This window comes from Mesoplodon densirostris, chromosome 5 (genome assembly GCF_025265405.1).
Source record: "Mesoplodon densirostris isolate mMesDen1 chromosome 5, mMesDen1 primary haplotype, whole genome shotgun sequence".
NCBI classification, from domain to species: Eukaryota; Metazoa; Chordata; class Mammalia; order Artiodactyla; family Ziphiidae; genus Mesoplodon; species Mesoplodon densirostris.
Genome location: NC_082665.1, coordinates 102,571,445 through 102,586,454, shown reverse-complemented (window position 1 = coordinate 102,586,454; position 15,010 = coordinate 102,571,445).

Sequence of the window (15,010 nt, the reverse complement as noted above, 5' to 3'; positions counted from 1 at the left end):
GATATAGATGGCCCTAAGTTTAATCATTTCTTATGTTAGTCAGAAATACAATTGTTCTGATTGTGAACCACTGCTTACATGGGGACACTGACTTCACTCATGTCATTTTCAACCTTTAGCTGCACATTGGAATCACCTGAGGGGTGTTTTTAAGTGATTACTTTTTAAAAATAATGCTGATGCCCAAGCCCACCCCAGACCAATTATATCAAAATCTAAGAGTGGAACCTGGACATTTGTATAGAACAAACCCTGGCTCTTCCTTGGGAAAGCTCTCAGTACTTAACCTCTCTTTTCCTCAGTTTCCTCATCTGTATATGAAAGTGATAAAGTTCTCATAGTTATAGTGAGAACTAGGTGAATAAATACATGTAAAATGCTTAGAATATGCCTGGCCCATCATAAATACTCAGTAAGTGTTATCATTACCTCATAGGGTTATCATGAGAACAAAATAACTATGTGTTCAATAAGTATTAAACAGATGAATGAAAGAAGTTTGTAAACACTAATGTGCTATTCATATGTAAAATGTTTGTAATATTTTATGTTGCATGTAGTATACAGGTCTGAATATTACAGAAATTTAAGTTTATTTAAATTTTACATTGCTATAATGCCAAGCACAACATATGTGCTTAATTATAGTTTTTAAACTGATTTGGTTGCATTTTCAAAGATCTTTACCACCAGAAGCAATTCTGTAATGACTATTGAAAATCTCGTGACAATAAAATGGAGTGGGAAATTTTGGGAGATCATTTTATCTAATGAGATTCTGGAAGACAAGGTACTGGCCTAATTCATTTCTGTGTCTCCTGAGTGTTGTGCAGTGACTGGGGCATATTAGGAACCCGATAAATAGTAGGAAAGAATTGGGAGGTGAAGGTAGGAAGGGGTGTGCATCTCTAAGTCAAATTTAGGAACCCAAAGGAAAATGTTATGGGTTATGTTCTTAAGGACAAACATTATCTACTTTTTATTCACTTTGGCTTTGAACAAGTAACTTAACCTTTCTGTGTGATTCAATTATTTCATCTTTAATAATAACATATGAATTAGTACAACTGTTCTACTTGATTTAACAAATTTGAATGCTTTTTTACAAGTTTAAATTACTCAGTAAAATTGTGGAAATGATAACAGAGAACTAGAAGGGTGGGTTGGTTTGGATTAATTCAGTTGGTTTCATGGGTACAATGGTCATTTAAGATGGGATGGGGGATGCCAATCCTTATCAATCAATTAACTTTTAATATTTACTGAGTGCTTGCTTGGTATCAGAAGCTGCAGTTGGTGCTGGTTGGACAAACAAGGCAAGTGCAGGCCATGGTCCCTGGCTGCCTATAGTGGATAGAGCCAGGCAACTTAGTTCTGTTCTGTGGCCTCAGACTTATCCCTACCACTAGTTTCCTTGGAGGCCTGTGCAAAAAATGCCAGTGAATTCAGTCAATTCCAAGATCAGTGCCAGAAAAACCACTCCAAGTCCATCCTCTATTCTTTGGAACATAATATGTAAAGTTGGCTTTTAAAGTTTTATCTTGAAATGGCATTTTACTGATTTTTCAGTAAAGAATCTTCCAAAATAGCACAAAGAACATACATCTAAGTTTATTTCTATATAAACACCAACTTGCCAAACCGGGGCAATTCCATTCCTTTTACTGATCTCTTCTTTCAAGTTCATTACTTGTGATTAGGCTCTAACTACTTTTGTGTCTCCACTTTTCACTCCCTTCAATGAATTCTATACCTTGTTGCCTGACTAGTTTTCCTGAACAGGTATTTACACACACACTTAAAGTTGATAAGCACTGACATATTCTTTTTTGAGAAACATATTTTCACATCCAATTTCAACTACTTCTATTTGTTGCATCAGAATGGAGACTTAAGTTTGTTGCATGCAGTCTTTTCTTATATTAAGAAAATTGAGTTTGACAGATATGAAGGAAGTGTACATAGCAGCTTGTGGAAGACCCTAAATCCTCCTCAGTGTTTGAATTAATGTTAAATCAATATTTTATTAAGCTTAGCTTCTTTCTTTAATTAACAATGGTCCTCTTCTTAATCACTATAAAATTACTAATTAACTGGCTTCCCAGTAGTTTCAAAAGAAATCATAGAATCAACAATATTAAAGATCATCTTGTATAAACCCTTACTCCGAAAGTAGAAAAGCTGAGCTCAAAAGAGTTGAGATAACCAGCCCACGAAAAAAAAAGAGATAAAAACAAGGCTAGGACCCAGATGTTAACACAAACCAAAGTCCTTCTCTACCTACTTTCCAAATCCACCATCTGTAGTCATTTTTTTTCCCTGTATCCTTAATATTTTGCATCATCCCTGAAACACAATGTAAAAAATCCAGTTTGGGTTAAAAGTAGATTTAACAAAGAGGTGAACTTCAAAAGGGTCAGCAGCGAAGGCTCACTGCTGGGGTTCTGCTCCACTTACTTGACAGCAGCATCTGAGTTCAGTTTAGTTGGCTTTTTGCAAGGGGGAGGTTTTGTCAGGCCAGAACTCTTCCTGTTGTTTTGTTTTAGGTTCACAAGAAAGCGAACCATCAAGGGGCTGTTCTGATGTATCCATGAACTGCAGCTAAGCCATTCAGGGTCTTCTTAAAATAAAGCTCTGCTGGATTTTCTCAGTACAGCCTTCTAAAAGTTGACACAGCAAGAATTGCTTCTCGCCAGGTTCTATTTTTAAATCCCAGTCCAAAAAAAATTTGTTAACTTCAAGACTGAGGTTCTGAACCACCTTTGGTGAGTCTTGCTAGAAAGACTGCTTAGTGGCTACACACTGTTAACCAGGAAGGAAGGAAAGAAGGGAGGGAGGGAGGGAAGGAGGGAGGGAGGAAGGGAGGGAAAAGATGAGGTGGGAGAGAGGAGGAAAAGGAAGGAAGAGAGGGAAGAAGGAAGGACGAGACAGAAGAAAGGAAAGATATCAGCTAATAATAGCTTTTATTTATTTGAGTATTATATGTGTCAAGCACTGTTCTAAGCACTTTACATGTATTAGTTAAATTTTTTTCCCATAACAACTCAAGGAGATAGGTTCTGTTATTATTCTCAGATGAGAAAACTTAGGCATAGAGGAGTTAAGTAACTTGCTCAAAGCCATACAGCTTGGACATATATTGACCTATCTGGTCACCTCTAAATTTGAATGCAGAGTTGAGGTGTAGGTCAACAGCATATATAGAATGACCTCTGGCTTCCAGCCTGGAAAAGACTGCATTTCTGTTTTTGCTGTTCAGGCCTACAATTGTTCTGAAGCTTTTTTATATGTTGTTCATCTATTTCTGTCTTATTGACTGAGCCCTTTCATATTTGACCTAAGATATGGGTGAAACCCAAGCTACTCTGGCTTTGTGTAGGGTTACACTGTTATGCTAGGTAGGAAAAATAATAATAAGAGGACCTAATGTATACTAAGCACTATTCCACATAACTCGGCATATATTATTTCCTACAATCCTTATATATAGGCAGTGGAAATGGGCTGGGAGAAGTCAGGATCCTCGCTCAAATCCAAAAGGTATGGCCATACCCAGCCCTTGTTCCTACTGTACAAGAGCTGAAGTGCATAGCCTATGCTGATGATAACCAAAAAGACTTTTTCCCATCCAAAGATGAAAAAAGAGCACAGAACATAAGGTTAGCAGACCTAAATTTGATTCTGTTCTAGCACTTTCTAGATGGACAAAGCACTTTTTCTTCTTAGAATCCATTTCCTCATCTATTAATATAAATAAGGAATATAATACCTACCTTCATGGAATTGCCTAGAAAAAGTAAAGGATATAACCTGTGTAATAAGTATGTGTAAACTCTAAAGCTATAATCATTAAATATAATTCAGATATATACTAAGTAACACACAATGCAATTTATCATAAGACTAATTTAATTTTTGACATGGTCTATTATGGAATTTTCCACCAGATTCTAAAAGGGATAACTTGACTTTGTTTATCATTATTAAAGAGAAGGAAAATAAAAACTAATTTTCCAAGGGCAATTGTTCTACCACCTCAGAACAAGTTTACATTCTTTCTATTATATCAGTGGTTTTCAAACTGTTGTCTCAATGCCCCCTCTGTACTCTTAAAAAATATTAAAGACCCCGAAGACCTTTTGTTTATATGGATTATATGTATTGGCATTTACTGTATTAAAAAAGACTATGAAAAATTTTAACTCTATACTTATTAAATTCATTGAAAACTAGCAATAAAACACTCATTGCTAACACCCATAACATTTTTTAACTCTATTTTTAAAAAATAGAAATTTTGGTGAGAGGCATGGCATTGTTTTACATTTTTGCAAATTTCATTAATATAAAGGCTTAATAAAGGAAAACTGAATTCTCCTATCTGCTTCTGGAATTAATCTGTTGCAATTTGGGGGGTTGAAATATAAAAAGAAAAATTTGTCTTCATACAACTATACAGTTGGGAAAGGAAGGAGTATTTTAATAGCCATTTCAAATAATTATGAAGTTTTTGATGCTACATCAAAACTTGACATGTTATTTCTTAAAGTTTAGTAGCAGTGTGGCATTTTCAGTTATATCAATAAACTTTGTGTACTTTTTATATTAAAATCCATTGTTTTTCCTTACACTTTGAATGGATCTTAAATTCATGCACAGTTTTGATAACATGCCATGTATCTGTCACTTGGAAAATGTTAGTTCACTGAGTTATTCATATCTTCCAAATGTTGCCATACTTCATTATATAGTATCAGAAATACTTCATTAATGTCACTGAGCTCATCAGGAACATCTTTAACTATCTGGAAGTTATCAAGTTCACAGTGGCAGATACAAGTTTCCAAAATTCTAACGTTCATTGAAAGCTTGAATTTTGGCAACAAAAATTAGTTGTTCTCCTTGCAAGACTCTCTTCATTTATTTTGGGGGAAAAATGTAAGATTTCCAAACCTAAGTAACCATAGTTTGTCTGTCAGTCATTTTTTTCAAGTAAAAATGCTATTTCATTTATTTTAAAGTGGCCAGTTCAGTTCCCAACAAGTACAGTTTGGTGCCACCACCTTGATTCTTACTAAGGCGCTAACAGTTTTACCCACTGTTGCCTTTGCACCATTAATGTAAATGTCCACATAGCAAAAATGGTAAATAACATTTTAGTACTATTATGAAAAATAGTTTTAACATCACAGATCACCTGAAAGAATCTCAGAAACCACCAGGGTTCTGTGGACAACACTCATGAACTAGCATTGCTTCTTAAGTGTTAAAGGTATGCTTCATTCTGATGATCTTCTGGATTTCTTAAACTTTCTTAACAAAAGCTCTTAATGTAAGGTGGATTTGGATGTGTAAGATAGATATGAATGTGTGTTAACATGAAGATATTCACAATATATTGTTGAGTAAAAAGCATAGTTTAGTATTTATACTGTTGGGCTAGCCAAAAGGTTCATTCAGTTTTCTCCATAAGATGGCTCTAGTAGCACTTAGTTGTCTTTAACTTCATTAGAAACAATTTTGTTAGATTGTATGTGACAGCTGTCATATCAGCATGCATTTAAAAAAAGACTTCTCAAAATTGGTGAATTTTTGTGTAGCCATTTTAATATTGAAGATGGAAGAAAAAACCCAACATTTTTGACATATTATGCTTTATTATTTCAAGAAAGGTAAAAACACAACTGAAACAAAGATTTGTGCAGTATATGGAGAAGGTGCTGTGACTGATCAAACGTGTCAAAAGTGGTTTGCGAAGTTTCATGCTGGAGATTTCTTGCTAGACGATGCTGCACAGTTGGGTAGACCAGTTGAAGTTGATAGCAATCATAATTAAAATATTGGGAAGTGTTATACCATGTGGGAGATAAGCGACATACTCAAAATATCCAAATCAAGCATTGAAAATCATTTGCACCAGCTTGGTTCTGTTCATCACTTTGATGTTTGGGTTCCACTTAAGGTAAGCGAAAAAAACCTTCTTGACCATATTTCCACATGCGATTCTCTACTTAAACGTAAAGAACACAGTCCATTTTTAAAACAAATTGTGATGGGCGATGAAAAGTGGATACTGTACAATAATGTGGAACAGAAGAGATCATGGGGCAAGTGAAATGAACCACCACCAACCACACCAAAGGCCGGTCTTCAACCAAAGAAGGTGATATTGTGTATATGGTGGAATTGGAGGGGAGTCCTCTATTATGAGTTCCTTCCGGAAAACGAAACAATTAATTCCAACAAGTACTGCTCCCAATTAGACCAACTGAAAGCAGCACTTGACGAAAAGTGTATGGAATTTGTCAACAGAAAACACATAATCGTCCATCAGCATAACGCAAGACTGCATGTTTTTTGATGACCAGGCAGAAACTGTTACAGCTTGGCTAGGAAGTTCTGATTCATCTACCATATTCACCAGACACTGAAACTTCAGATTTCCATTTATTTCGGTCTTTACAAAATTCTCTTAATGGAAAAAATTTCAATTCCCTGGAAGACTGTAAAAAGCACCTGGAACAGTCCTTTGCTCAAAAAGATAAAAAGTTTTGGAAAGATGGAATTATGAAGTTGCCTGAAAAATGGTAGAATGTAGTGGAACAAAACGGTGAATACATTGTTCAATAAAGTTCTCGGTGAAAATGAAAAATGTGTCTTTATTTTTACTTAAAAACCGAAGGCACTTTTTGGCCAACCCAATACATCCACTTTTACGTCATAAAAATACATTTGTGTATATATACATATATATGAGCATATATATTTATACACATATATATGTGTATGTCTGTGTATAAATATTGGGGGATGACATCAACAAGAGAGAATAAGAGGGATTAGGAGTAATGGGAGTTGTTAATCTTTTCCTTTTTGCTATAAAGCAAAAGGATTTCATTAAATGTTTACTGAGCATCATTAATGTGATAAGCACACTTCTGCACTTTAAAATTTTTTTTAGTGTTTCTTATAAGGAGAAGCTTCTGTTTTTATAATCTTAAAAAGCTTTGTCCATGTGGGGCACAGTCCTATATCCATGGCAATTCAGCTGTTCCTTTTACTGGAGCCTCACTTCATCTCTAAAACCCTCTCACTCGCCTACCCAGGACTATTTTGCAAGAGTACAGGGTTTTAAAAGACTCTTTATTAAAGTCTCCATCTACTTCCAAAGATGTATTTAAATTAATTGAGCTGCAGCCAGCCTCTGTCTCTCAGTACTGTGTTATCAATATAGTATTCACTTCAGGTATTAATCGGAGATTGCAAGAAAAGTCTTCAAAGAGACCCTACAGGGCTCTCCAGTTGATATAAACTTCATGCTCTTTATCACTAAAATTTCTCTGCTCTGTATTGTTCAAGGAGTCTTTCTCATTGTCTCTTTATAATTTTGTGATGACCTCCATAATACAAGCATCTAAGATTTGGGTTTGATTCCTGAAGAGGAAAAAAAGGAAAAATGCAAAGGTTAGAACTGTTGGCAGAAGATCTATATTCACTGGGATGCTGCGGTCTTATAGAAAGAAGTCTGTTCTGTAGTTCTGAGGTTTGCTTACATGTAGCTGAATATCCTTCAGTAGTTTGCATGTAACGTAATTATTTTTTAATATAAATAACAAAGGAGTGTCTCATGAAGTTGTGAGAATCCCCAAAGAAGCTTTGAGGAAGAAGATAAATATTGTGATTGAATCTACCTTACTCTACCTCACCTTACTCCAGCTTTCCCCCATTATAAAGTTTTATCCTCTGACAAGTTAAAAACAAGTGAAATGCAATGGAAGCAATGAGTAAATACATTCCTTTTCAATATTTTATACTTCCTGGGCAGTTCACTTCTTAGGTTTGCATAAAGAATTCCTGTTGTTGATGTCCAAAATCACAATAAATCCTTTTAGTTGTTCTGCAGTACTGAAAAATTTTGCATTGTATTTTTTTAAACAGACTCCCTTTGTTTTGTCAAATAGCAAGAAACAACAAGACAAGTTTAGATATTGCTTTAGAACTTTACAGAGTGCAAAAATATGCTTCATTAAATGCAAAATGTTTTTCTATATTAGTCAAAGTATATTCTCTCTTTCTCTCTAGCTATCAATCTCTATCTCTCAAAAGTTTTTTTGTTTCATCATACTTTTCCTAAAATAATTTTACATGTTACCAAAATAAGTGAGTGCCTAGAATGTGTTGCTTGTAGGCCCATTCACTGCTAATTTAATCCCTGACTACAGAAAATACAGATGCTTTTATCACTTATAGTTGCCAGTATTGAAAAAGTAATCTTATGGTACACAAAGTGATGAATTAAGCATGTCAGAATTAGTGTGTGGTCAGCTCTCAACTAACAACACACCAATTGTAAAAGGCTCCATGGCTGACACACACTGACTACTTTAGTGACCCTCAGCTGCTCTCCTTGCTCCACTCTTCTTTCCTCCAATCCATTTCCCACACTTAAGCCAGAGTAGGCCTCCTAAAGCACAGATTTGATAATGTCACTCTCCTGCTTAAAACCCTGCATGGCTCCACATTGCCTGCCTTTAACATAAAGATGCGATTTTCAAGACCCCACCTTCCTCTGCAGCCTCATCTGAGATCACCCTCCCAAAACCCAACTCTGCTTCAGCCACACCATCCTCCTTTCTGATGTTAGAAGACCCTGCCACCTCCTAACTTTGGTCTTCCCTCTGTATGCCCTCTCTTCCACCTGGATGGCTTGTCCTCATCATTCAAATCCCAGTGTCTCTTCCAGGCATCCTCTGATCTTTACACAAAGTGAAGTCCCATGGTCTCCTTCACATCTTCAGACTCCTCGGTCATAGGTTCCTCACAAGCTTATAACTGCTTGCTTAATTACCTCCTTTCCCCAGTAGGCATCGAGCTTTCCAAGACCAGGGGACCACACCTCCCTTGTGGGCTCTAGAGCCCCAGATTTCAGCACATTCATAGTAGATGATCAAAAATACTTAGAGGATGAGTGAATAACAGCCCCTGACCTCAGGAAGCTTAAAATATAGTGGTAAAGTAGACCAAAAATATGGCAAAATCTATTCCATTATCACCTTAGACATGACACCCAAGTCTCTTTTATAGAAAAAAAATTGATATTTTGAATCTATAGAATGTATTAAAAATAAAATTTTAGTAATATACTTTTATTGAAAATTACAATATATATAAAATATTTAAAGTAGTACGAGAATAAAATGAATATACTCCATACTTATGCCAAGGAAAAATAAATTACCATATTTGAGAAACTCCCTCTATCCCTTGTCTCATCACCAAATAAGGGAGGTTTTATAGTTGTTTATTTTTTGAAAACCATTTCTTTCTTATCAGCTGATTAAGTCATATGGAATTTCCTGTAAAAATCAACAAAGTGCAAAAAATGCCATGTGTATTTGTATGCATTTGTGCTTATTTTTGGATGCCATATTTTCTGAAAATGTCAGGAGTGATCCACTACCTATTACTCTTTTTGTGATTACTATCACATAACTGTATTGACTGAATCTAGCATGCCTAGTGCTAAAAGGTTGATCATGCAACAACATGAAGCAACCCTTGTTCTAAATTAATATGGTTTCGTCTAAACAAACTCATAAAGTATTTGAACATCTGACATTGTCACACACTCTACCTTGCATCTTCCCAAGTTAAAAAAAAAATTGCCTCGTAACTCAAATATACAGTTTCTAGCCATCAGACTCCTTTTTACTTGAGCCAAGGATTCAGAGGATACTTGATCTCAGGTGGTTGGTGACCATACTTTATATAAATAAAACTATGTAAACTTTGCCTTTCATTATATGCCACTTTATTTTTCCCCTCATTAGCAGTAATACTTTCTATATCAAGCAAGGTGTTAGTTGACGTTTGTCAAAAAGTTGTGTATGAAGGGCTACATGTCCCCTGGACTCTGCTGTTTTAATCTTTAACTGATTGTCACATGTCCAGTGGATAAATGAGCTGTCGATGGCCCAGATCTTTCTTGCGCCTGTACATCCTGTGGCTTACAAGTGCTCCTTGCACAAGTAATTGCCCAGACGCCTTTATCCATGACAAAGATGAATGGGAACCCAGACCTGCCTACCTTCTAGGGATTTCCATGTCTTATCTATAATGTTGTCATCAATGAATTTATAAGCCTTTGCAGAAAAGGGATGAACAAAAGAAGCCATCAGGAGACTGATGGAGAAATGACAAGAACTGTAGTGTTGAGTTAGGATTCCTGAGGTTCTCAAGGCCACAGGGGAGAGCCCAGAGGTAAGAGTATGGGGCTATACCTCCAGGGAATATCAGTCTCAGGAAGAGGAAAGATATATTCTAAGCTGTTGTGGCTGTGTGTAGATTCATATGAAAAAAAAAATCCTCAGGTTATTTTAGCCATAATTTTTAAAAAGCTGGTTACAAGTCAATAAGTCACATAGATGCAGCTTAACGGTAAACAACTTTAACTTTCTGCATAGATTTTCTGGCTGAAGCACAAACTTTGGGTTGACTCTTGTCAGAAACAAAATTTCATGGACAAATTTTTCTCAAGCACTGTCATCAGTGTCATCTATGCATCATAGAGGCACAATATACCTGGCAAACAGAATGTTTATAGAGGCAGCAAGTTTTTTCTTTCCTTTTTATTTTATTTTTTTTTTTTTTTTTTTTTTTTTTTTCGGTATGCGGGCCTCTCACTGTTGTGGCCTCCCCCGTTGCGGAGCACAGGCTCCAGACGCGCAGGCTCCGGACGCGCAGGCTCAGCGGCCATGGCTCACGGGCCCAGCCGCTCCGCGGCATATGGGATCCTCCCAGACCGGGGCACGAACCCGTATCCCCTGCATCGGCAGGCGGACTCTCAACCACTTGCGCCACCAGGGAGGCCCTTTCCTTTTTATTAAAGTTAAAAGATTGCTGTTTTCTCTCACAAAGACATGAAATCATCATGTCCAGATCAGTGGTTATAAAGGAGTCATTAGCAGGTGTGCAATGCCAGGTGCACCAGTGAGAGGGAAAAGGAGCCACTGGAGAGGCCAGTGATAAGCACTGGTTTTGATTTTGGCCTGACGCTTCTAACCCCCATCTGGTAGGGCCAACGCATATAACAACAAGAAATCATGTCAATAAGGATCAGAAGCAGGGCATCAAGTAACAGTTTGAGTTTTAATTAATTTATTTATTTTTGGGTGTGTGTTGGGTCTTCGTTTCTACGCGAGGGCTTTCTCTAGTTGTGGTGAGCGGGGGCCACTCTTCATCACGGTGCGCGGGCCTCTCACTGTCGTGGCCTCTCTTGTTGTGGAGCACAGGCTCCAGACGCGCAGGCTCAGTAGTTGTGGCTCACAGGCCTAGTTGCTCCGTGGCATGTGGGATCTTCCCAGACCAGGGCTCGAACCCGTGTCCCCTGCATTGGCAGGCAGATTCTCAACCACTGCGCCACCAGGGAAACCCAACAGTTTGAGTTATAAAGAGATTATTTCTTATTTTTCTCAAGCTGCAAAAATATAGAATATATAGTTTGCCTTTTTATTAGTTTTTTTGGGAAAGGAGACTTTTTATGTGATAGTAGTGTTTATTTACCATTTGAGGATCCAAAATAATGGCAGTTCTCTCAGGCCCCTTACCTGTCTTACACCAGCAAGCACTCCAGAACTGCTCTTTGAGTGATGACAAGTAAAACTGCCAAATGGGAATGCTTTTAGTTTCACCTTGCCTTGGAAATAGCACCAATACCACATAATGCCAAGAAATCTAGTAGATTGAAATATATATCATTTTTCAATCATCTTCAGCAGGCAGGAAACAATTTTTATATATCAGTCATTACATGATATACCACTGCATTTACAGCTTCAAGAGCCTAGTCTAGAGGAGATGAGAAAATGATTTTTGTAGAGACAAGAACCTTTCAGATGAAAGAATTGGACTCAGAATTTTCCTGTTAAGTAGGACATCATTTTTTGTTTGTTTTTTTCTTTGAGTGTGGTTTTGTTTGGTTTTGGAAGTGAGGGAGGGTTAAGAAGAGTGTATTTATTGTCCTCAAAGTAATGTGGAACATTGCTGAATCTGACATAACTGAAATTTCAAGTTTAATTTTTGTTTTCTGCCTAGTTAATCTCAATAAACCACCCAAGTACTGTACTATTCCTTAGAGCATATGTAACCCCTCTGAGTAGCCATTAGCCATCTTAGCCCTGCCTGAGTCTTGCTACTTTTGTTGGATGTACTAGAGGTAAATACTTACTGCATAGCCCAGAGTAAAGTGAAGCTATTTGCAGGAAACACTGATGATCAAAGAATATGAAATTAAGGACAATGATTAATATCAAAGGGAACTGCCTATCACACCCTGTATTCATCTCAGAAAATTGAGTTGTTTGATCACTTGCTTTTGACTGAGAGCTATAAAAATCCCAGCCCTTTGATCAGAAATCCTCTTCCCTAATCTTAGTGATAGGACCTATCACTAGCACTAGAAATGCAGTTCACTGATTTGCTTTTCAAATGAAAGTAATGATTTGCTGTAGGGTAACAAATCCTAAACTTTTAGTGCTCTTCTTTTGGAAGCTTACTAAACCAATGGTTTTGCTTTTTGAGTTTTGAAATTAAATTAAATTAAATTAAATAAACCTTGGAGGAAATAATCTGTAAAAATGTGATAGTATGTACTATATGTACTATACTTTACAAATAGTATATACTATATGTACTATACTTTCCCAATTAGACTTAGCCTTAAAATCAGAAGATAGATGGACAGATATGCAAAAAGCAAGTATAGTAAAATGTTAGTGGTAGAATCTAGGTAGTAAGTTTACAGATGCTCACTGTAAAATTCTTTTAACTTTGCTGTATGTTTGATTTCTTATGATAAAATATTGGAAAAGATATGTAAGAAGGTTCATACCTAATACTGAACTTGTGTTCTTGAGAAAATGTCATCGTACAATGACATAAGATTGAGCAACCTTAATGGATATTTATGTCGGAGAATTCTCATCTTTGAAAAACCTGGAAAATAGAAAATATTCTAAGAAGCTTTAAAACTCTTCAGGTTATTTTCTTATAGACCAAGAGCCACTCTAAAGATAGGAAAGGCAGCATTAAGGAGGGTCTGCAAGGCTATAGTGAAAATTATAATGTGCATCACTGCCATTTTATTGTTCAACTAGTAAGTAACTGGAATATCTATTTTCCCAATTACACTTAGCCTTAAAATCAAAAAATTACTAAATATCTGGTCATATGCATATGACTTAAAACATGGTTTAAAATGCATCAACATATTTGTTGTGCTTACATTTCTTTTTTCACCCAGCAATATTCCTTTAGGACAGAGTTTGATTACCATATGTTACGTTTGCTCAAGCCTGGCCCGAAACTAAAAAATTACACCCTGTGGCTATTTTGTTTTTCCATAACATCACAGTTGGTAGGGGGAGAACACAACTGTGAATGTCTTTAAAAAAGAAAAAAATAGTTCTTGAGAAATGCCAAGTGTAGTAAGCACCTCTGCAAATAATTCTCTGTAATGAATTTCCCCTTCAGAAGGTTAATTTCCTCCATCTATAAGAAAAATAAAAGATCTGCAAATTGTCCTTTTAATTGGTAAGATGATTACTTTCTATTTAAAAGGTCTGTCCAGGCTTATGTCCTAAATGGAGAAACTCTCAAGCTTTTATTCCAAGTCTTTGGGGAGAAACTCCTCCCTCATTTTCTGTTTTCTCCTTTCATTGTTTCTTTGGCTCCCACAGCAGTGGTGTTGGTAGATGTGCTGACACTGCGGATCTTTTAAAAAAAGAAGGGACATAGGACCAAAATGATATCAAAAACTGAAAGCTAATATTATAAGGGAGAGTGAAGAGGAAAGGGACGTATTAAATACAATAAACAAAACATCCACTTCACCATCCTACCACACTGGCCACAAGGGATAGAAGTAATAACTGTACCATGAAACTTACATTTAAAGAAAAAAAAAAAACTAGTATTTATCCCTCCAGAAACATATTAAAGGAAGGGTAAAGCCCTGACCCAGTCGCTTTTCTGCAAAGTAGACTTAAAATGAGTCTTTTCAATGGCAATTGTATGGATCTCTCAAGCAGTCATATTTTGTTTTCTTTCTTATTATTATTATAAAAGAAATTCATTCTTATTCCAAAAAGAACTGCCAAGTATAAAAAGAACACACAAATCATGCATAATTCCATTGCCCAGAGAAAAGGATTTTTAATATTTGGTATATATCCTTCTAGATTTTTCTTTTGTAAGTATATACCACAAAATTGTAAATTTTAAAAGAGAAACATGCAGTTTTTCTCCAAAAGCACTTTGTTCTTACTTTCTTGCTTCATGAATTATTCCCCTTCACCCTCTGGTATCTACATTTTCACTTTCATTACTGCTCCTTCTTGAACTATGAACATACTCAATACCTTTACACAAGGAAAGGGGGGAAAACTATAACTTTCCCAGTATTCTCACTCTGTATTTTTTGTCTTTTCACTAGCATTCTTGCTCCTCTTTCCCTCTTGCTCTTTTTTTTTAAGCTGTGGCCTAAGAACACTTAAGATGAGATCTACCACCTTAACAAATTTTCCCCTCTTTCCCTTGGAAAATAAGTCCTCTCTCACCCTTACCACCAATATATTCATTAATTTACTCTAATCTTGGTTCCACCTTCACTAATTCTTCTGTTCCTAACATCCTTGATGACTTCCAAAATGCCAAATACAGTGAAAGTGTGCAGTTCTTATTTAACCTTTCATCATGACACCGTCTATGACTTGTTTTCCTTGGACTGCATTCTGGTTCTCCTCCTATACCTATGGCCACTCCTATTCTGCCTCCTTCACTGGGTTCTTTTCTTTGGCCCATTCTTTAAATTTAATGATTCTCCACGACTCCAGCCTTAGTCCTCTTGTCTTCTGACCCTACATTTTCTTTTTTAATGAGTTCGACCACTCCTACAATTTTAATTATCCCCATCAATCCATATGTCTTGCCCTATCTCTCTTCTAAAAATATA